The sequence below is a fragment of the Rhea pennata genome, chromosome 14 (assembly GCF_028389875.1).
Source record: "Rhea pennata isolate bPtePen1 chromosome 14, bPtePen1.pri, whole genome shotgun sequence".
NCBI classification, from domain to species: domain Eukaryota; kingdom Metazoa; phylum Chordata; class Aves; order Rheiformes; family Rheidae; genus Rhea; species Rhea pennata.
In genome coordinates, this window is record NC_084676.1 from 11,681,070 (window position 1) to 11,703,913 (window position 22,844).

Sequence of the window (22,844 nt, forward strand, 5' to 3'; positions counted from 1 at the left end):
CTATATTTTGTGTTACGCTGCATCAGTTGCTGAAGCTGTGGCTTTGCTCCCTTTTCTCTACCAGAGTCAGGAATGACTTCTTCCAGTCTAGTGTTTTGGTATGCAGATATCTCTGTGCTCAATAATGATGGGCTGCATGGTGACTTTCTTTAAATCAGTGTGTTTACAAGACAGATTTACTTGCCAAAAACAACATCAGGAATTATAGGACTTTTATTACATCAATATTTAGAAGTTATACTTGAAATTAAACCTTTATTATGCCATATGTGGTTGAACACTGTTTCTTTTGCATGGTATTTCAGTCCCAATCGACCATAGGCAGTGTGTATCATGATGGGATCTTGTAGGATCCCTGCGTATACATGCAGATTTCAGATGTGGAGAGATCCAAGGCAAGCTTAGATTCACTGAAATGTTTTCAGGAAAAAAAAAAAGGAGAATTCATCTTAATGAAAGCTGCCTAGTCAGGTTTTTATATTCCCCCTGTAGCTGTTAGAAGTGGAAAGGCACCTCCAACTGTAATTCATCCCATTTCGCTTGGACTTTTACCTTAGGATATAATGAAATGTGCACTAGACATGGCTGTCTTTCTGCACTGAGTCCAGAAGAAGGATTGGCAATACAAAGTCTTTCTGACTTCCTATTTTTGTGGTTAGCAGATTCTGAGATGTATGGAGATAAAACCTTGCACCCTGTCTTCAGTTGCACATACCGTGGAGCCAGCCTTGGGTAAGAGTTGATGCCTACTGCATTGAACAAGCTTTGAACCCTAGGGTGAAGCACATGGTTCCCCTACTTGTTCATGCTAAGTCCAAGCCCTGAGGCTTTTTTCCTCTACAATGTGTTGTGACTTCTTATTTATATTAAATGTTTTTTATCAGTACTAAAATGATCTCAGTGCTGTATGGTGCTTATTACTCCCCAAGTGGGTAGAGAAGGGCAGTCTTTGCTCAGTTCTGAATAAATGAGAACATCAGCACTGCTGTATTCACACCTTGGTTTCCATAGCCCCATGAATTTGTTCTCTAAAGAGCTCTCCACCAAGGCAGCAAGTGGCCTCATTACTTACTGTGTAGGATCAGAAAGATTCACGGTTGGATGCAGTTCAGCTGCACGGTTTTGAGCTGATACGAGATTTCTTCTCTTGAGAGAATATTTTTCTGTACTTTCTTCATTGGCTGTTGTTACTGATATTTCCCTTTTTTCCTCTGCTCCTTTCTTGGCTTTTTGGGAAGCCATCATATGTCTGGGATTTATAGCTTTTTTTTGTATATGGTGACTGTTGTAGTGAAGATGAATGGGGAGGAAAGCTTTTGTGTGTTCCTCAGTTTGGAAACTAGCTCAGGGTTAGAAATTTTGGGTCACATTTATTGTTACCATTTCTGACAAAAGCCTCTCCATATGAAATACAAGCTAAAATATAAGCCCCCGTAAGAATGGCAACTAACTGGAGATACAGCTGAAAGGACTGGCATGGAGACACAAATTGCTTATTGCTTATAGTATTTGTCTACTTAAAGCCCACTTCTCTCTAGAGAGCCTGGCTTACTTAAGGAAGAACTGCAACACTGAGAGAAGTTTCCTATATCATAACAGTGTTACAGAAACATGTTGTGAAACCAGCTGCCATGAAATTGAATTACAGGTGTTGTATTCTTCACTGCTTAAATTGCTCTATTATATCATGGGCCTTATCTTTTGTTTTGAACAAATAACTGCAATTTAGTAGGAGCCGAAGAGATGATGGTATAAGCAGTCAGTGATTGTTTAAGGTTTCCATAATGGTGGAAAATTGTTCTTATCCTACTGAAGTGTGTCGTCTTTGTCCGAATTCGTATGCAGTGAATAGAAAAAGAAAGCTATTTCCTCATGGCATGCTTTTTCTTAAGTTTACTTTTATTTTGAATGTGCAAAACAATCCCCTCTAGGTTTTTAGACTACTCAAAGCGGTATGGTCATTAATATTTAACTTTGACACAGCTCAAATATATCAAATAATGCTACTGGAAATAGACGTTTTTCTTTGTTTCAATGTGCTGGAATAAGCTAGGTAGTTGTGCAACCCAGAACTTCCTGTGTTTTCAAGGGATGAAGTTTAAAAAGATCCTTCAGGAAATATTTAACAGTAACTGTCAGCATAGAAAATTGATTTAAGCCAGAATTTAAAACTGGTGTGCAAGGTTAAATTCCTGATAGCAGTTGTGTGTGTACCTCTGTCTTTGCTCCATTCTCTCCATCCTGTTCACCCCTACCTTGCAAAGTAGCCTTTTCCTCTTATGTACTAGTTTGCCCAGGAGCTTAATGTGTATGAATTCCCTCCACCTGGTTGGGAAGCAGCATAGTCCCAACAAAAGAGGGATGCTAATAAGCATCCTGGACTGTTGAAAATTAACCTTCCTTTCCCTACTGCTGATCCAAAAATATATTGTACTACTAATGCTGAAGGGCATTAAAAAGTTAAATATTTTTGTGCAAATTCTATTTTTTAAAAAATCAAAGAGCTAGTGAGGACTATTTCAGGAATCTGACGAAGTGCTGCTGATACTAATAGAGGAGAGGAGACACGAAGGGTGTAGACTGGACACTGCACAGTGAAATGCAGAAATAGAAACCACCACCTCTTATGGCTGGATCAAGCTTCATTAGTATCCTGTAATAATCCCTTTTCAACTAGTGCAGCTGTAGCGAACAATTGTCCAGGTCGGTCAAACTTTCAGAAGAATATCAATGGAAAACACTGAATGAGAATGGGAATTTTCGAGTTTCCAAAAGGCACACTAATGTAACAGTGTGGTTTGCTGAACTTTTTTATAATATATTTGTGTGTGATTATTTCAAATTAGGCTCACTTTCTTGCTCCCTGGTGGTTTGGGTTCTGATTTGTTAATGCCGGTTCCTGTAAGATAATATAAGACAATGCATTTTATTGCATGTTTCAAACGTGATCCACTAGGATTTGAATAGCTTCTAGTGTACCCTGAGCTGTGCTAGACTGGTGTGGGCACTGGAAGAAGATGCCCTGATCCAAGGCGATGGGCAACTCTTGCTGCTGGTTTTGGATAGGCTTCCTGCTGCTGGCAGGCAAACTGTAGTTTGGTGCTTGATGATACATTAGTACTTCATCCCCTGAAAATCCCAGGCAAATGCATTTTGAGGGGAACTTTTGCTGTAGCGTGGATTTCCTCATTTTATTTGCTTATCTATTACATATTCTTGTTGCATCTGTGGAGGATGCTTAGTTGACCCTTTGATCTGAAGGTGATGAACTCTTTGAAATACTATGTAGTTTACTGTATATATGACCCAGTTAAATACAGCTGAATTTTCATACTTGTTACTAGTCCAAAGATTTGCGAAAGATGAGGCTCTACACATATGCCTCCAAATGTCACAGATTTCACAGAAAAAAATAAGGCTGGAAGGGATAGCAAGAAGTCAGGTTGTCCATCCCCTTGCCTGAAGGCAGGACCTGCTCTTCCTGGGTTAGCTGTGACAGATGGTTGTCTAACATGTTCTTAAAATTCCTCAGTGATAGAGATTTGTTTACTTTCTTCAAACTGTCATTCGTAGAAAGGCAATTAAATCTGCTTGATCGATCTTTCTTTGCCTGTATTCTATTAGCAATTAGGATTAGTTTTCTTGCTTGTTTCATTTTTTGTATGCAGACTTCTTGCTTGTGGCTTTTTTTGGATTAGAAAGGTTTGTATGTGATTCCCCCCCCCACCCCCCCATTCCTACCCCCCTTTTCCTCTTCTGGTTTGAAATGTGATTTTTCAACATTTACTTCAAACTAATTTATGTGTCAGGCCTCTGATGTTCTGCCCACTTGATTGGAGGTAGCACACAGGTCCTCAGGTATCTTGGAAATTTCAATTTCATGGCAATCTTTAAGAAGGAAAACAAAAGGAGCGATTTTTGGAGTATATTCTTTTGAACGCAAATTTTCACTCACAAACCTTGCATAAGTACTTTTGCCAAATCCCTTCCTTCTGTCACTTGACATGAGATGTCAGAAGATAAAAAAGTTTTCACAAGGTTCCCTGAAAATTTAATGCACTATGTAGTTTAGAGAACGTATTTCTGAAGGGCATTAAAAAGTTAAATATTTTTGTGCAAATTCTATTTTTAAAAAAGTCAAAGAGCTAGTGAGGACTATTTCAGGAATCTGATGAAGTGCTGCTGATACTAATAGAGGAGAGGAGACATGAAGGGTGTAGACTGGACAGCCTAATGAGGGTCTGTGAGCCTAATGATGCAAAATTACAAATTGCAAAGCACTGTCCCTGCCATTCAGGCCTGCTTTTAGTGTTCTTTGCTCAGGGCAGCACCAGAGCAGCAATGTCACATCAGGATTCAGATGTGCCGGCAATGTGTTGTGCCTGTTGCCTGTCACGATGCCCACAAAGCCTCTGCCAGGGTTAGCACTTGATGAGCTGGTACCCCATGCAGCTATAAATCTCTCCAGATTGTGAGGATACTGTTGGATTAAGTTGCTGTGGGGTAAACTAGGGAATAAACTAGTGAAATAATGGGTAAAGAACTGTTGTTTTAGTAACATTGTGGTGTTATAGTAATACTATACCTACAGGCTCCCTAGCTTAGTGTAGCCTTGATTTCTGCATGGTGTTGGAGGCAAACCGATGCAGAAGTGAGAGCAGAGCTCCAAGTTCTCCCTGCCGCGTTAGGGAGATGCCGTGTGCGCCTGCTTGCAGCCAGGCGCCAGGAGCACACTTTGCAGCAGGGAAGCATTTAGAGCAGCTGTTAGGCTGCAGGGTAAGTGTCTTAACCTGGGTAAAGTGGTGTTTTGTGCTGGAGAAAAACCAGAGCCTAGGGTTGGAGGTAGTAGAAAATAAAAAGGCAGATTTACAATGCACTGCTTACAAATGCTGGGAGAAAATGAGGTCTGCTTTACTTTCTTGTGACAGCTATTCCTCACCCACGGAAGCTGCCAACTGTGATGTCAAGTCTATAAAGTGTTAATGCAGCTCTAGCCAGAGTGACAAAGTAAAAGCAAATATTTATGAAACTTTTGTCTTTTTCATTGGCTTTTGTCAGGAATTCAAGCAAGCGTGCTGGACTTGCAGCAGGAGTAGGTGTGCTGGGCTGTAGTTAACACGATCTATTCTCCAGCACGTTAATGGACTGAAGTCCCACCCTGTTACAATTTAGTTTTTGAATTGCATGGGAAGGAGCTGGCATATTAAGTTCCCTGGGCTTCCAAGGGGGAATCTGCTTTCCTAGATGTTCCTCTAGCAAGACCTCATTCATCGGAGGATTTCACTGCACCAGTGCTGAGTTTCAGTTTAACTCTTTATGCCAAGTGTCTGCATGCAGACTGGTACCCTCTTCTGAGAGTAGATTAGGGAGGTGGATGGCTCTTTTTTTTTTTTTTTTTTTTTTTTTTTTTTTTTTTTTTTTTTCTTCCCTGAGCACAGTCTTTCACAGCTGGATTAAGAGCAGCAAAACAGATCCCCAAGTATTTCAGGAACCAGGAGATTAAATATTTTCTCCTTTGTTTTTTGCTTTTCCCTTTCACATGAGCTATGCCCCCCTTGGATAAAATAAATATGTTACACGGGTAATACGTATTTGGGAGAAGAAAAAGAACCACAAACTATTTATTTTTGTAGGAAGGAGCAATGAGTTCTTTTAGTGTAGTGGAGAAAAATCCCACCTGAGAACAGTTCATCCAAAGAAAATGTTATCCTTCCAATACTCAAGGTCATGGTTGCTTTAGGTCGCGTGACACAAGCTCTGGCCATGCAGGTTAGCTCTTCCTGCAAGCTGCACTGTAAGAGGATTTGATGTAAAAGGTAGGGGAACCTTCTGAAAGGGTGTTTTTCTCACCGATGTCACCTTCTGCTCTTAAAATATATTTATATAAGTGTGTCTGTCTCACCTTTGGGGCACTGGTTGTTTCTTCTTCTTTAGCTTGTACAGATCAAGGGTAAGATGGCAGCTTAGCTTTGGTTTTCTCTATTTTGCTTAGTAGTCTGATATATAATACTTTGGTGCAGGTTGCATACTTTGAAGATTACCAGATGTTTCTTCTGTTGATGTCTGACTATGCATCTTAGTAAACTGGGGTAATTCAGGGGAAGTGTTAGGTTTCCTCTTCCTTTAGAAAAGAACAAAACATTTTTCACTGAATGAAAAATCATTTGAGATGAGTGATGAGATTACTCAGTGAAGGCAGAATAAAAACTTGGAGGGATGTAATTCATTGTATTGTTTTTTTCAAGCTGTAGACATGATGTGAGAGTTGCTAATGCAGTATGAAGTACAAATGATATGCAAAATTCTCTGATAGCTACCTGGGAATTCTCATTCCATCAGCAACTTTTGTGTTATCATAAATGAGACAGCTTGAAAGGCACTTGTTGCGTTTTGTATTGCATGCATAAGTCATTTGCACTTCAAATGAACTGGCCTATATTATTTTTGTTTTTTTTTTTCCTGCATGGCTTTCATAAGCAGTGGAACAATGCCGAATTACTACTTTCTTTCACATTTATCAAGAATCACAGAATGAGGAAACTGTAACAAATGAGTACCTTGGTACAAGCTACCTAGCAATTTGGACTGTAAAAACTGCCTTTCAGAGAGTCAGCCTGGGATGTCTGATCATCTTGGAAAATTGTTGATTTTTCTAGATTTTAATTGTAATATATTTATGTGCTCACCTGACAGCTGATATTCCAGAGCTCATAGAAAGAAAATCTGTGAGATACGCTGCTGGGTTTCTCTGGAGCCCCAGGCTCGACTTCCAGTGTCCAGTTTGTTTGCAGGGTTTGAGGAAGGATCAGGGAGGTGGGAGGAGAACAGGTTTCCTTAACAGTCTACAGAGAGCACCGTAGTCACTCTTCTGCGAAAGGTGTCTGGATGCAGAGTGTATGACATTTTCATGAGTGCTCTTGGGTTGCCTGGTCAGTGCATTTCTTTGCCTGGCTGCTGGGATGCAGTGCCAGGAGTGACCCCCTGCCCCATTCCTGGCAGCAGGCAGGGAGGCGGGCACTGCGGGCAAGCGCAGCAGGCAGGGCTCTTGGGCCATGTCGCCGTTGTCTGGTACAAATTGGGCCAGCCTTAGCCCTGATGTCATTGCATACAGCCTGTTTTTTTTTGTCCCTCTTCCTTGAGGCTAGCACCCTCGGAGTAGTCTGGGCATGGACCCCATACAATGACCCTGAGATAATGTTATTCAATGTTTTCAGGTTAAATTGCCTGGAGGAAAGTGGGAGCTGTGCTGCAGTCCACTCTTGTGATGCTTTCTGTGGCAGGAGACTGAAGGACAGGCAGTTGGATGGCATGAGGGGTGTAGGCTGTCCCTGGGCAACAGTGGTCTTTATTGTAGTCTTCCTCCATAGTCTGCTGCAGGGTCTTTTACAGACAAACATTATGATAGCAGTGTCTGTCTGGAGTTTTATGGAAATAGATTGCCACCCCCAGAGTATAGTGGGAGGGAGTTGCGGCGCATCCAGTGTGAATGATCAGAGGCCTTAAGCTCAGGAGTGAAACGCCGAGGGAATCATATTGATGAGTGCAGAGTTTGGTCTTCATCCAAGAGGTGAAATAAAGCTAAGAGTGTCTGTCCAAATCTTTAGGGCTTGATTCTCAATTGTTGTAAATCAGTTTGGTTCACTATAACTAAAGCTAAGGATCTGGCCACATGACTTTATCTTTGCAGTGTACAGCAGATGATTAAGTATGAACGTATGTTGAGGTGATGTGGGCACTGTATAAGGATGAATCAGGAATGTGCCTAAAACTCTTCTAATCTACAGTTTGTTCAATCCACGTCCCTTATCTCTCCATCGCTATTTCAGTATCTCTGTATTAATCGGGAGTGCTATCACTGTTGAATATGATGAATGTACAGCAGTCCAGAAAGGCTGGGAATGCTCTTGTACTGCGTTAGAAATAATTGTCTGGCATTTCTAGCCCAGATGCGATCCTGGAAAGCATGAATACTGCCTGGGATGTATGCTCAGGGTGCCAAGAGAAGTCAGGGGGAGGTAGATGCTCACAAACTAATTGGTCTTCCGGGATCATGGTTTAAGGAGTACCTTCATATAAAACAATGTACATACCCAGGGCAGAGTTGCTGCTCAGTCAGTTGTTTTCTATACTGACAGTTGTTTTAACAAAAGAGATTTTTTTTTGTTTCGCTGAAGCCCTTTTCCTCTGGGTCCAAAAGACTTGGAACTAGCATCTCATGGAAGAGTACCTTTGGGTGTGCGTGTGGACAAGGTGAGTGCCGTCTGCAGTGTTAGCAGGGTTGCTATGCATGCTTCAGTCTCCGTTCTGAATGCTGTTTATGAAGGCGAAAAACTGGCTTGAAATGCAGGGGATGTGAGTGTCTGCAGGTTTTATCTGAACCGCTACAAAGCGGCCCATGGTGAATTGAGCGAGGCGTTGCAACTTGTGAGAGGCACTTCGTCCTCCCTGCATGGATTGATGTGAATGTTACGTGTTGACTTTTAATGAATATTCATCAGCTGTGTGTTACATAGGGGGCTTTCTGCTGCCTGTCTTTATAGCCTTATCTTGCGCATTATGGAGAGAAGATGGCTTTCACATTTGGTATCGGATGTTAGATAGGGCAGAATACCTTAGCCTCCTAGCCTGGAAAGACTCGGACTTGCTGGATACTGAAAGACAGCTTTGAGCTGCTGAAAGAATAATAAACAGGGAGTATCCAAGGTCAAGCAAACATAGGAAAATAAAAAAAGAAAGAATATTGAGTAGGCAGTAAATACTGTACTTAGGAGGCTTCTCTTCTCATCCTGTAAATTTATGGCCTTGAAGCCTGTTCTTTCTCTCTTTCTCCCTCTCTCACATTGCTCTTGTCCTGGACCTGGCTGTGTGGTTGTGTCCTGACATTTTTTTTTTTAACTTGTTTATGAAACTCCCTTGCCAGCATAATGCAAATACCATTGTGTGGCACCTTTTAAAGAAGCAGCAAGTTCCTTATCTTTCTCCCTGTGGTGTTCTTAGGCATTCCTGGTAGCCTGATGTTTTGCGCTTTCTCCTTGAGGAGCTTTATGCTTTACAGTGCCCTTCCACTAAAGTCTAGTGCTGCTGATCTTGAAAGGCCCAGAGATATTTAGATCAGGCCACCTTATGTAACTCTGTCTCTCAGCGGTTGAGTGGTGAGCCATAGTGCTGAAGCGTCTTCGTGGATCTTGCTGCTCACTTTTTTTTTATTGAGATTTGTCTTATCTGGCTTTAGCTGTGTATGACTCAGCTGAATGTTTAGTTCAGCCTAAACTACTTGTCCAGGCTTCCTGTACAATGAGTAGGTAGATATGGGTTATTCTTGCTGCTTATGTTGAACACGTGTGTCTCTTGATTCTTTTTGTAGGATAGATCTGCTGGTTGTAATGCTGTATTTGTTTAAAATTTGTAAAGAGTTGGAGTCATTAGCCACCTGACTTTGGTGGAAGCAAGCTATTTTATTGCATTAAAGATCTGGATTTGCTTCTGGGCTACAGACAATGGAGGCTTTTACGTAGTGGCAAATTAATAGTTGTGGAGTGCTTGTCATGAAAACCGGTTATCCCCCTTTTCTGAGTATCAGGCTCAGATCTTCGGGGTGCTCTGGCTTGCAAGCACATTGGTGCTTCCTTGGAGAAGGAGCGAGGGGTGTCTCTGGGCTGCAGGATTTTCACTTCTGACACCCTGAGACCTGGGCTACCACCAGGATGCCACTGGGGAGAGCTCCATGCATGCAGCCGTGAAACACAACTCTGAGGCTGGGCTGGACCCGGGGGAAACAGTGCCAAAACCAAGATGTCCCTCCCTTCTTTTCCAAGTGAAGCAACATTTAACTGGCTTTATGTTCTCTAACAGAAAATATAAAGCAAAATGCAGATTAAATTTAACTCAAAAACTCCATCTTAGAACAACTGTTCTCTACTGAATATCTATGCAGTCTTGTTTAATGAGGTATTAAAATATTCTCGTTACTGCGCGGGGAGGTGCTCTAGTGAAGAGAAGAATATAAAGTAACCCACTGAGGTAGATGAGCAAAATTTGTCTTGTTCTGCTTGGCCTGTTTATTGCAGTAGGTTTTGCGTGTGGCACTCATTTGCAGGATAGCTTTATATCCCAAATAGTTACTGCCTTTCTTTTTTTTAAACACCTTGTGTTTGGATAAAACACTGTTTTCTCTCCTTTTTCTTCTTTGGAACAACAACAAATCACTGTTTCTTTAGGTGATAGAGAAGATTTTATTTTTTTTGCTGAAAATCACCAGCAGTTGTTTCAATGAAAAAATCTATTTCACAGGAAAAATGGAACAGAACAAAAATTAACAGTAGCTGAAAAATACTCACAGTATCTGTTGTTTAACTATATAAATGTTGCAGTTAACTCATAAAAACATATTGGCATTTGACTCCATTAACTTACTTTTTTTCGCATTATTACTTTATTGCTCTTACGAGTGGATTTTCCAGAAGTACAAAATAACACTAATAATCCTTAATAAGCATATAGCCAACTGTCTGAGCTTACTAAAATCATCTGTTAAGTCTATCAAAGATCTCTATCTTTTTTTTATTATTTTATTTTATTTTTTTTTTTTTAGAATTAAGGAAACAATGAAATTGATATCAAATTATAGCACTTCCAGGAATTATTCAGCAATGCTTCATAACTTGCTTCTGTCATTCAGTTCAGTTTGGAATCTGGATATTGTTATTTTCCTATTTCTTGCTCAGATGTTAAGTGAGTTTTGCTCTGGCAGCCCCGCTGGGCTTTTTGCAGAGGGCGCTCGATGAGTGCCCCAGGAGCAGCTTTTGCAGTTCAGTCTAATGCATTGCATTTATTTTTGATGCCAAAGGAGTTTGCTTTAAAATATCGGCCTGTGGGTCGCTGCGCCTGGAGCCTGGGCGCCCGCTCACCGTCCTGCCGCCCGAGCGATGCGGAGGCGGTGGGTCTGCCAGGACCGGCCCCGCGCCGCGGGCGGCTGCCGCCCCGGGCGAGACTGCGGCGTGTTGCTCGAGACGTGGGAGCTCCTCGCGAGCAGCTCTAGCCCATTCGTGCTGGTGCAAGGCCGTGTCTGATGTACTCTTAAGTGCTCACGCAGCCTCTTAGCAGTGATTTAGCTAATTAGCTTAAATATAACACCTGAACTCTGAGGCACTCTTGAGTGCAGGTAAAGTCTAGGGCTCCCAGTTTTATGTTGCCTGCTGATATCAGTGTGTGCAAGGTCTGACACCAGTTTTCTGCTTTGAAAAGGAGAATTTTTCTGCATGTTTTACTTGCAAATGGTTGATTGAAATGTGTGCTATTTATACATTGTGCCCAAATACGTGATTCTGTGAGATATCTTCTCCCCCATAGATGATACATCAAATGGTAACGCCTAACCTGGTGCTTCAGTATATGCTGGCTGTTTGCTCCTGGGGGTGGCGGTGTGTGTGTGTGTTTGCTGCTTTGTTTTCTTTTTTTGTTTGTTTGTTTTTGTGTTTTGCTGTTGTGGGAAGAAAAGATGACACGAACATACATATGTCTTTCGATTCCACCGTATTAAGTGTAAGGTCTGTATATAAATGCAGCTAATGAAATTGGGGACCATGTGGCCTCAAACCCTTCAAAGTAATGGCATAAGCAATCTCACTCCATTACGTCTGAGCGGAAGCAGTTCACGCTTAAGTGCTGGTTCCCTGAGGAGTCAGGGAGCCCTGATTGAATCTTACTCGTAAAATGGACAGTGAAGATAAATTTGTTGCAGGGCTGATGACAAGCCTGACTCAACAGAAAGTGCAGGTCTAAGCAGGGAGGGAGTTGCCTTGAGTCTATAAATACATTTTTCTTTCTTTTTTCTTCATTGCTCTCTCTCCCAAGCTCTGCATCGAAGACATTGGCCGAGCATTTGTGCTACCCAAAGACACTGAGTTACAGCACCCATCTGGGTTGCCAGAGAGCTGTGCAAGAAGTAGTATTGGTCAGTTTGCTCTTCAGAGCAGAGTCCTTGGCTTTTCATCCTTACAAGATATATGATTCTGAGCAACCAGTTAAATTAGGGCTGCTTCTTGAGCATTAAAAGATCTCTTCTCTCTTCTAGCATAAATTTATAAGAAAACTAATTTAAGTATGGCAGGATTTTCTTGACTGTTGTGAAGCACGAAGAAGTTCTCCTAGCAAGGATGGCCTGGCCTGAGTGCTTTAAGAGAGTTAGCTTTCTTTTTGTCCTATTATAATGTGTTTCTAATTATGGAAGATATTGGGAGATGCTTGACAAATCAGTTTTGATGTAGGTTGAAGAACTGATGTGTTTTTTCTATAGTCTGTCCATCTGGACCGGTGCCCGTCGCTGGCGGGTTTGTTGTTTTCGTGAGAAGGCCTTTCCCTTGTGACCATTTGGCAAGCAATGCTTATTTTATCACCACCACTGGTCAGTTAGTATCTGGACAAGAATCCTGAAAATATGCATGGTTCCTGTGCTCAGTTCAGGATTTACTGAGGTTTTCAATCCTACTTTTCTTTCCGGCAGAAAACACAGTTGTGTAGTATTTCTGTGTTCTGGGGGAGTTGTTGTGCACCAAACAGCAATGTAATACGTTCCAGTCCTCGTTGAGGAAAAAACCTACAATATTTAAATATAAATACATCTTACAAAAGTGTAACTGCAGGCATATCAGGACAGGACAGTACTTGACTATAAGCATGAAGACTGGCTAGAAGAAACAAGACTCACAATTAAGGAGAATACTACAGAAATCGGCTTGCAGGCTACCAGCCTGTATCAAGAGGAAGCAGGACTTTTGCTAGACAAGTAACAGTTTCCAAATGCTTATCTAGCAAAAACACATTGAACAAAATAAACTTGACTCTTTCCAGTGAATGTTTCATGCTGATGAAAAAACTCGGTGACGTCTTCAGTGATGGAAAATACCAGAACAAAGGGAAACTTGGGAGGAGGAGAGGAGCAGAGTCAGAGATGCAAATCTGGAAGAGAGGGAGCAAAGCACCATGCAGAAAGAAGTCCTTGAATCACATCACCGCTCGTCCCTCTCAGTGATGACCTGATGAGTTGGGGATAGAGGATCGGGTAATGTGGAAACAGCCGCCTCCTGCGTAAGTGGAGCAGCAAAGTGCATCCTGCTGTACACCTTTCTCCCTGGACACTGTGGATCATCCTGCTCTGTCCCATCAATTTGTTGTTGCTACCTTGTTTTTCCTGTAGTGACACAGAAGAGGGGCAGACTCAGCCTCAGGAGAAGCTGTGGTGGTTATTATACAAAGTCTCAAGTGAAAACCGTGCAGTCTCCAAAGTTCAGTCTGAGAGCACTTTTTTTTTTTTTCTTGTGCAGCTTTCCCAATTCTCACAGCTATATAGGAGTATTATAATTTTACCAAAACAAATACTTGCAAACTCAAGAAATTGAGATTTAAGCTTAAGTACAAAATGAATCTCGATTAGAAGGTTCTTTGCTGTACGTTTCCATTATATTAGGGAGCTGATTTATCAGAAGTGCGAAGATGAGATAGGTGCTTATCTCCTGCAATGGCAGACTAATGGCAATGCTTGAATTCAAGTCTTGCAGAAAATGCAAAAAAAAAGAGACAAAATTGGCGATTCCAGATACATGAACTGAAATCAAGCTTAGATTAAATGCAAAGGCAATCACTTTTTCTCTTTACATTTTGGGTTGGTTTTTGACCGAAGGGAGCGAGCCTCCCCTTGCAGAGGACCGCGGCTTCCCCTTGCAGCGGACGTGTGTCGGGTGGACTTGCCTCTTGTGCAGTCCCCGATTCTCGAGCGAGCTGTGGGAGGTACTTTGCGTCTCCTCTTGTTCCACACCACTTGGCTTCTGATCTTCCCTCCAGCCTTCCAGCACAAGCAGCTGCTTTATTTCAATCTTCTTGACAGGACCCTCTTATCTGTTCTTCGCAAGCCCCATTTAACCCGGTCGGCCTTGAGCAGGCCTGTATCTGCCTTCTGATTTCTCCGCGGGGCATGCTGAGTGCGGGCTCCTCTCACATCTAAATGTAATATCTTGGTATTTTTAGACTTTTGCCTTTAGGGTTTCAGTTATCATGGAAAAACAAAACCTGGAGCTGGCCATAGGCGTGAAGGTTGCTGCTGGTCTCTGAACTGTATTTGCAGACAGGACCTTTTTCTCCAGAAACAGCCCCAGCCTCCAGCCACATGACACCTCCTTCTATGCCCTTCTTCCAGCAAAACCCATTCTTTTTTGTTGTTTAATTATTATTTTTCTCAGTAGCCCAGGCACAGGAAGAGGAACTGAAGGACATGTTGTCGAAAGTTTCCGGGTAAGAAATTTCACTGCCTAATGCAGCATCTCCCTTAGGGAGTAAGAAGTGTCTCTCTGATTGACAGTTTAATCTCAGAGGGATTAGACCGCTTTACGACAGACAGCAGGGAACAAGATGTGTTGCGCTAAATGGGAATTCGGTCCCAAAGGGATTACAGCGCACGTGAGCAGCAGGTAACGGCAGGTGGCTTCCGACGGAGGATGCGATTTCCGAAGCGCTGCGCCGGGCAGCAGGCGCCCGCGGGCCGGGGGGCCGGGCAGCAGCCCCGGGAGCGCACCCGCAGCTCCTCCTCCCCTCGGAGGGCTCGTTTGCACAAGCGACAAATGTTTGCGCTTCGTGGGAAGAGAAGAGCTTTTTACCCACCTCGGGCGTCGTCCTTCCGCAAGCCGCTTGGGTCGAAGGGTGGCTTGGCTCGTGCGCTGGTGAGTCCGTCTTTAGTTTAGTCTAGCTGTCGCATACCCCTGCCCAAGCTGGCCGTGGGGAGAGGGGCAGAGGGCAGGAGCAGAGGTTGCCCTTCGCGTGCGGCAGCGGGCTCGGACGGGCTCGCTGCTGTCTCGTGCCTCCTGCTGCCTTGGCCCCTTTCCTTCCCAGAGAAGGGGCGGTTCGGCAGACCCGCGCTGGCTCGGCGTGAGCGTTCAGAGCAGCCGGCAGAAGGTGGTTTCGGAGGAGTGAATTCCTGCCGTTCCGGTGGCCAGCAGCCCGTGTGTGGAGCCTCTCTTTGGGAGCACGCGGAGATTTACGGCTAAATTTAGCAAGTGCTGAAACGTGTCGCTGAGTGGCGATCCAGCAGACTTAAATGCACACCTAAGCATCCGAGTTTAAGATCTTTTTAGAAGCTGAAGTGTATTCCTGGGAGAGCTTGCAGTGGTCCGAAAGGCTTTTTAACTTTGCTGAAGTCCCACGTGGTGAAAAAGATGTGTAAAATTAGATACAGGATTCACTTTTTCTTTCATGCTTGCTTTCATTATTTTTTCAACGTATATTAGGAGGAAAAGGCTGTTTAGTTTCTTTTTCTCTTTTCCCTTGTGGCTGAATCCTGAGAAACAAAGAAATACAGGTTCCTTTCTTTTGCCCCCTTTAGACTCATACCTTTTGAATTTTAATTTCCATCCTTTCTGTGTAATTTTTTTCTTTTTAGAAAGCATTTGAATGCTATTTTAAAATGAAACTGGAATTCCATCTTTGTTTAATTAAATTGCATAAAGTCAGAAGGAAATCAGGTATAAATAGCCAATTTGGAATGTTATTTTCTCTTTCCTTCTTAGTACCCCTGGAGAGCAAACTCTAGTGTCTGATGCAGCAAGAGATAAAGACAGATAATTTGTAATACAAATGAATAGGATTTCTTTTTTTCTTTCTTTTTTTTTTCTTTTTTTCTTTTTTTTTGTCTATCAACACAAGGTTGTCATTCTGAGATCCCAGCACTTCGGTTGCCTTGTGTGATACGGATTTTGAAATTGCAGTAGGATTTCTCACTTCTTAATAAGCAGAAAATTGCATGAGGACATGGACAAATTAACATCACTATCTAGTGACCTACCTAGGGGCAAGAAAGGAGGAAAAAAACAGTAAGTAGGCTGATTAATTGGGTAGCATATTCTACCATGAAAAACAATATGGTGTCCTGTTTAAGGCTCGTCTCAATTAGTTATGTCCTTGTCTTTTGTTGATAGTTTGTAGGACCACAGTAATCCATCAAAAAGTATATAATGGTCTGCTCTTCAGTTCTAGGTATATCCTGATAGTTATTGTCTTTTAGTGGTACCATAAATATTAGCTATGAAGAAGACAGTGTACTTTAAATTTTTCTTCATTCCAAACAAAGTATATAATTAGCTTAAATTTATCCTTTCCTTAGGGAGAAGTACTGTAGTTGGTCCTTTGTTTCCCCTCCTTGTTACCTGATACCGTGCCAGAATAATATGCTTTGGCCAAATGATAACGAAATGTTTTGCACGTATAATATTCTGCGTGTTCAAAGTACACTGGAAATAACAGCATACTTTTGCCCAAATGTGACTAGAATAAGAGACAGTTGCTCTAACAGCCATTTTCATATTATAAATCATATTATGAATTGCTTGCTATTTCTCCTCACTTTTTTTTGTTATTATTTATTTATCCTTTTAACACACCAAGCCAGCTGAGGTGCTCCAGGGCTAATGCAACAGCATGTTTCTCTCCCATGCAGCACAGTGACTTCACGGTCTCCAGGAAGGACGTTTTCATGTGCTTTACTATAATCCACAGTTGGAACAGATGGATTAAAGCAAGCTGCTTCTTCCAGTGCTTACGAAACCCTTGTCACTGGTGCAGTGGGACAGTGTGTATGTTCTATAATAACTGAAGACCAATAGTAAGTGCTACAGCACCATTCTGTTCATTTCCATTTAGGCTCAGGGCCACATTAGGGAGGCTACGGCTTTATATTAGGCGATGTGCATGCCCGCTTTGAGGACTGTTCTTGCACGACCCACTCTGCAGGTGAAGCTGAAGGATCTTGCAGCATCTGAGCAAAGTGGTGACTTACAGGGCTTGCTGGCTAGCTCCATCACTGTGTACTCCTGGGCATGAAGTGAGGGAGGGAGGAGAAAACTTCAGAGGTAAACAAGTTATTCAAAATTGTTTGAAAAAGAAATCAAAAAAATTCTAGAAAGCACATGTGACAACTGCGCGTTGAACTAAGCAGGGGCTGTATTTGCAGATGTATAACTGTATAACCAGGTAATGTGTTTCCTGGAAGGAGGAAAAGCTAACGTTCAGAACTGGCACATTTCAAAATATTGTGAGCAAAATGCTATGCTGACTTTTGGTGATATTTTAAGATATCTGCACGTTTTGAGTTTCATTGCATCTCTTACTGAATTAAGTAGTTTTCTTACCTAGTCCTTTGCTTGTTCTGGTAGCCTTAAAAACAAGGATTAAGTAGGTTGAGAGTTTCCCTGTTCTGCTGCGTTTGCTTGCGTAAGATGTAAATTAAATCAGGATTGAGCACCAGGTTAACATTAGATATTGTTGTTGAGCATGTGATTTGAATATGTTTTGTGCACATGAAAACATACAAAAAGATCTTGTAGAAAAGGGTGAGCTTACTGCAATTCAAATAATAGTATGTACTTATCGGATCATATCTGTACACAATTTTTTTCTTGGAACTGTTTCTTACTGCTATATTTTATTGTTTTAGTGACATTATAGCATAGTTGTGAGCTGTAATTTGCAGCATTTTCTTTCAGAGTGACCTATAAAAAGATTCTTGGTGTTTACTTGGTACTATTTAAAAGTAGCTTTGACAATGAGTTGATGATTCCAGTATCTGCTGAGACCTCAGTGGGAAGCTGGTTAGGAGGTGAGTGCAGAAACAAAGGAGAGAGGTAGGAGCAGCACAGAAGCATACAGAAACGTAGAGTACTTCTCCGCCTACACTTACTTCTCCCAGGAGACATGAAGCTCTACATGTTACTCTGCATTACTAGAAAATAAGCTACAGTGTAAAATATGAAAATTAGTTCAAAAGTGCTGCAACAAATTAGAAAATTGATTTAAAAATAGGGGGAAATTTTGAAAAAAATTGTGTTCAATTTTTCATCAAAAGCTTGATACAAAACAAGCAGTGACATGTCTCCAGATCTGTAATAGTTATTTTCCTTATCAAACCTCCTTTTCATTCCTGACAGGACCATGTCAACAAAACATTAATTTTCTTGTTCAAAAGCTTTAGCCCAAGTTGGCTAAGCCTTTTGGTAGACTTACTAGAAAGAGTAAGGATATTCTTGGACCTTCACTTGGGAGTTTATTTAATGTACTTATTTTAGGGTTTTTTTTTTTTTTAGTCCAATGACAGATTTTTCCAATGCACTCTGATGTTCTCCACCAGTTGCTCCTTGTCTTGGTATCCTGTAAGTATAGAGTGCTTGGGAAATCCCATGTTTCCCGCCAGCGTGGAAATGCTTTTGCACAGGATCGTGAGTCTTGGTGCAGCACCTTGGCTGCAAGGTGGCCCATGGGGAAAGGAGACACTGCGTCAGGAGCTCTGCCTAAGGTCTCTTCCTTACTAACACAGCTACACTGCGCTCGGCAGAGCCCCACGGACCAGCCTGTGTTAGTCTAGCTCGGCTGCCTCCTCGGGGGCGCAAGTGGAGGTGTTGAGGTGTGCACAAGTTGAGGTGCACAAGTGGACTGCAGCTTCCGCCGGGTAAAGACACACGTGCTGAATTTAAACACCTGGCAGAGTATGCTGAAAGCAGTATTTGAACCTGTGAACACAGGACATTAAGGTCTATTATGGTAACTAAAGTGAAATAAAGGAAAGCAGAGCCCTGGTTTTCTACCAGGGAATGCAGCAGCGTCTCGTTCTGTGGCTTGATGCAGTTTGGAACTTGTCTTTATTTTTTAGCTGAATTCAGCCCTGAGGGTGAATGAGTGGCAGCCAAATTAAGATGATAGTCTCTAAAGGCTCTGAATGGATTTCAGATCTTCTTTTGAAAGATCTGTACAATTGTATTTGTCTGAAAGACAATAGTGGTAGTATTTTTGGTAGGAAAAAACACCACCTTTTCAACAGAAGAAATTTTCCAAAGCGTGTATTCGTTAAAACAGTAGGATTACTCAATTTAAATAGTTGTGTTCTCTAAAAAAACATTAGCCTATTTCTGATGAAACTCTGTTAAACAACACCGTAGAGTGCAGCACAAGTTCCCATTATCTTTGTATGGGCACAGCCTGCCCAGAGCAGGGGGAAATTCAGCCAAAATTGCTGCTGCCCTCACTTACCTACATGGTTCCTGCCCAAAGAGGACATGGGAGCTCCAGCTTGCTTCTGGACTTCGGGGGAAAATGCAGCATTGATGCACGCAGACCGTCTTGTACAGCAGTTTATTCCTAGCTCTGCGCGCTCAGTAGCGCAGAGGAGCCATGCTTCTCCTGTGAAAAATCTGAGCGTTAATTTCTGGCAAGTGGTGTGTCCAAGCAGACAGTTTTGCACCACTAGCCAGGCATGTTGAGAAGTTGTAGTGGGCAGTGCGAGGAGAGCGCTGCGTTCGTGGTTGAATTCTTCACTGCTTGGGTCTCGCAGGGACTCTCGCAGAGACAGTGCTTTTCTTTCCCCCCCTTCAGTGAATGAAAGTGGTAAAGATAACCAGCCATAATCCCGCTTAATGATGCAGAATACAGCCCCCGAATTTCCCTAGATGAGTGTGAGTTGTAGGCTAGCTCTGTCTGAACTGGGTGTACCAAGCATGTATGTTGAGTTTGGTAATATTTAGACTGCTTAGTTATTTTGGGAGCTCTTAAACTTGTTTTCTTTCTTCTCTTCCTTCACAAACCTTCCTTAAAATACCGTAATTACTTTTATTTTTTTTCCTTAACTGGAGAGGTTTGCCACTTCCATTTAAGACGAGCAGAGGCTATTTGGAGATGTTTCTGTAACTCAAATTCTTTTTCTCGTGAGATTTGTTTAACAGCCTAGTTAAATGAGACACATAGGGATCCTATGGAAAGGAAAGAGAAAAGCATGTGAAGAGTCTCGGTTTCTCTGCAAGCAGCAGTTGGTGGCACCTTCCTGAGCTTTTCTCCACTTGGGTCCCTTAGGGAGCTGCCCCTTGAGCCACAAATGCAAAAGCTGGGAGTGGAGGAAGCCTGGGTGGGAGGTGAGGAAGTGGGAAAGTAGGGTCTCGAGTGGAGCGGGAAGGGGAATGTCAGCTAGGAGCGTGGGGAAAAAAGGCAAAATAATGCAGGTAGGTGGTAGCAGTGGCCTCGCTCTGGGGTGGCGCGTTGGAGGGCCCAGATGGCCATGCTTCTTCCCCCCCCTTCCCCACCCCCCAATGGGGTTTCTTATTAGAGTTTTTTGCCATGACATTTTTTAAAGCCAGGTTAAAAATTAAGACTGAAAAGATGAGTTGTGATTACATGAGAAAAGGTGAGAGTTGTTTCAGTAGTGTTTTATTTAAAAATCATTAAGGAAGGGAACAGCAGCTGGGCTGAAAATCTCCGCATTTCCTTGCGACATCTTTCAGTTTGAGAAAATGGGTATTTTATCATTGAGAAAAAATTCTGCTTGAAAATACTGGCTCTTGCACCATCCTCAGAAGGATTTCTTGAGTATGGTTGCCCATGCCCCATAAGAACTTTTCTTCCCAGATTGACACGAGATGTGTGAGAAATTAGGGTCTGTGCTGCAAAAATATTATTTATTGTATTGCTTGAACCTAGGAAGACCTTTCTTATTCTTTAGGGATGAAGTATTAGAGATCTACCCTATTGATTCACCTCTTAAGTCTGAGCTACTCTGGGTAAGCGTGTGTGCGGCTCTGGGATAGCAAGCTCTTGTATCCCAGTTAATCCACTGTATCTGCCCATGGGCACACTCTTTCCCAGGGGTAAATACAAGGTAATTTAAGACTGCTTAGCTTAAGGTTATAAAAATACTTATAATCATAAATACAGTTTTAAAATCAATATAGTTTCCTTGGCCAATTAGCTCCAAGGGTTTATGGAACTGTTTTAGATCTCACTGTGTTGTGAAAATAGGATATAAATATCCAATGAAGGGTCTTTTAGTCTTTACATTCCCAAAGCAAAGGATGTTTTTCTAACAGATATTCTTGTAAATTGTTCATAGTAGAGTAGTTCTCTCTTAAAAATATAATGTATTCAATGCAGTAAGAGATGAACATGGTGCTGTTCCTTACTGTGTAAATGTTTGTATATAAATAGAATAGCCCATTCTAAACAAATAACTCCAAGGCGAGTAGATTTTCTTTGGGCAAAGATTGTGCATGTAATAGTTTTCACTTACCACTTCGGCAATGCATTCACCTATTAATTTTATTTGCACCGCACTGTATTCATACCAGGCAACAATAGTAGTGGAAGCAATCAGCGTTTTTCACTGCATGAAAACAACAATTTAAACACACACAAGGTATTTTGGTGGTGACACTTGTCCTGTTTTCCCTTTGCCTCTTTTTCTAGCGGAGCTATGATTGATATTATTGTCCAGCTTGCAAAAAGACGGTACCTGGCAATTCGTGTTTGACTAAGAGGTTCCTAACAAAGTTAGAAAAGCTATAAAGTGGTGGGATCGAATTTCACTAAGAAAATGAATATTCTTTCATAGCTTGCTTCATTTTTAAAAAAAAATAATTAGATACCTAGATGCACTGTAATTTAAAGCTGATGCCTTTCAGAAATCTTGAATTAAGTAGCATTTGTAGTTAATACATTACTTAATTGTTAATTTCTTCTTTTTATTTAGAACAAAAGTGAAAGTGACATATTACTGTAATATTTCCAGCTTCTTGCTGGAAATTATTCTTATTACTGTGCAGAAAGGGTAAGGTGGTTTGTATTTCCCCCAGCAGTTTTGAATAACCATTGTTAATAATGACTTGCATTAAGAAGATTTTTTTTTCTTAAAGACTCTGGAAGTGGATCTGTGGAACAGACACACTTTTTAAATGCAGTTTCCAGCTTTCTGCGTGAAGCTTGTGCCCAAGCAGAATACAAATGATTGATGTCTTAGATGAGTCGTTAGGTTTTCTTAATTCTTCTCCTCACTAATTTCCTGTTGCTCTCACCTTATGTCATATGAGGTAGTAGCAAAACAGCTGTCCTAGGATCTAATATGAGATATTTTGTCAACATACGGTGGTGTCTTTAACTGGGGTATGGCTTGAATACCAATAGCTTTTCCTGCTGCTGGCACAAGTACTCGTTCTAGGAATGACTTCTAGGCAGATACAGAGTGCTGCCTGAGAGAGTCACAATGGGGTGTATCCTAACGTGAAATCCAGTTGCCATGATACTTCTTCTGTTCTAAAGAAGCTTGAAATTTGTTGGTTGGTGTTGAAGAACATTGCTAATACTGAAAATCAGCTCTGTAACATAAGTTTTGTTACAGCGTGTATCTGCCGATCGACTTCACTGAAACAATTCACGTTTTGAAAGTAAAGTGTGTACTTAAGCTGGTTGGTAGATCAAAGCCTAGTAATTTTGGGGCATGTGAGCTACTGATTTTCCTGGGAGTGCTTGTGAAGCCAGCTAGCAGAATTGGCAGGATGTTCATGAGGACATTGAACTTCGTGTGCCAGTTGCACATGCAGTACAGCAGTGTTGAGTTAGTGAGTCCCACGATGTCACTGCGGTATTTCTTCTCAAATCTTGATGTATAAGATACCACCGTTAGTGGGAGGTACTAAAATAGTTTATGTGGCTATCCAAACAGAAAATTTATTCAGGGAATATTTAAATGGAAAAAATAAAGAAGAATATCTCGAGACATGACTGAAAGTTGACAGTGAAGTGAAAAAGAGTCACCAAGGATCTTGAGAATAGGTCAAATGAAAATTTCAATAAAAACCTAAATTCTTTGTTATTATTCAAAGGCTCCACCTTCTGACCGATTAAGAGCTTAATTTAGTTAATTACAACCAACTATTGTATTGCACACTAAGCAATTTGCCCGTCTGCTCCGATGGACAAAAGTTCATACGTGCTGTTGATTCTTCTCACAACTTGAAGGGATGGTGCTAATGACCACACTGCTCAAGTACTGT

General features: G+C 41.8%; 1 protein-coding gene across 6 annotated transcripts in view; it reads left to right on the plus strand.

Moving 5' to 3' along the window:
• Positions 1-22,844, plus strand: part of SGCD (sarcoglycan delta) — a 359,895-nt gene that overhangs the window by 83,311 nt on the left and 253,740 nt on the right. Inside the window, exon 1 of one of the 6 annotated variants that reach the window (XM_062587002.1) lies at positions 685-732. The exons of the other annotated variants lie outside the window; for them this stretch is intronic. The gene's annotated coding sequence lies outside the window, so the exon portion shown is untranslated. Of the gene's footprint in view, positions 1-684; positions 733-22,844 lie in introns of those variants that run through there. 6 annotated transcript variants of the gene reach the window in all.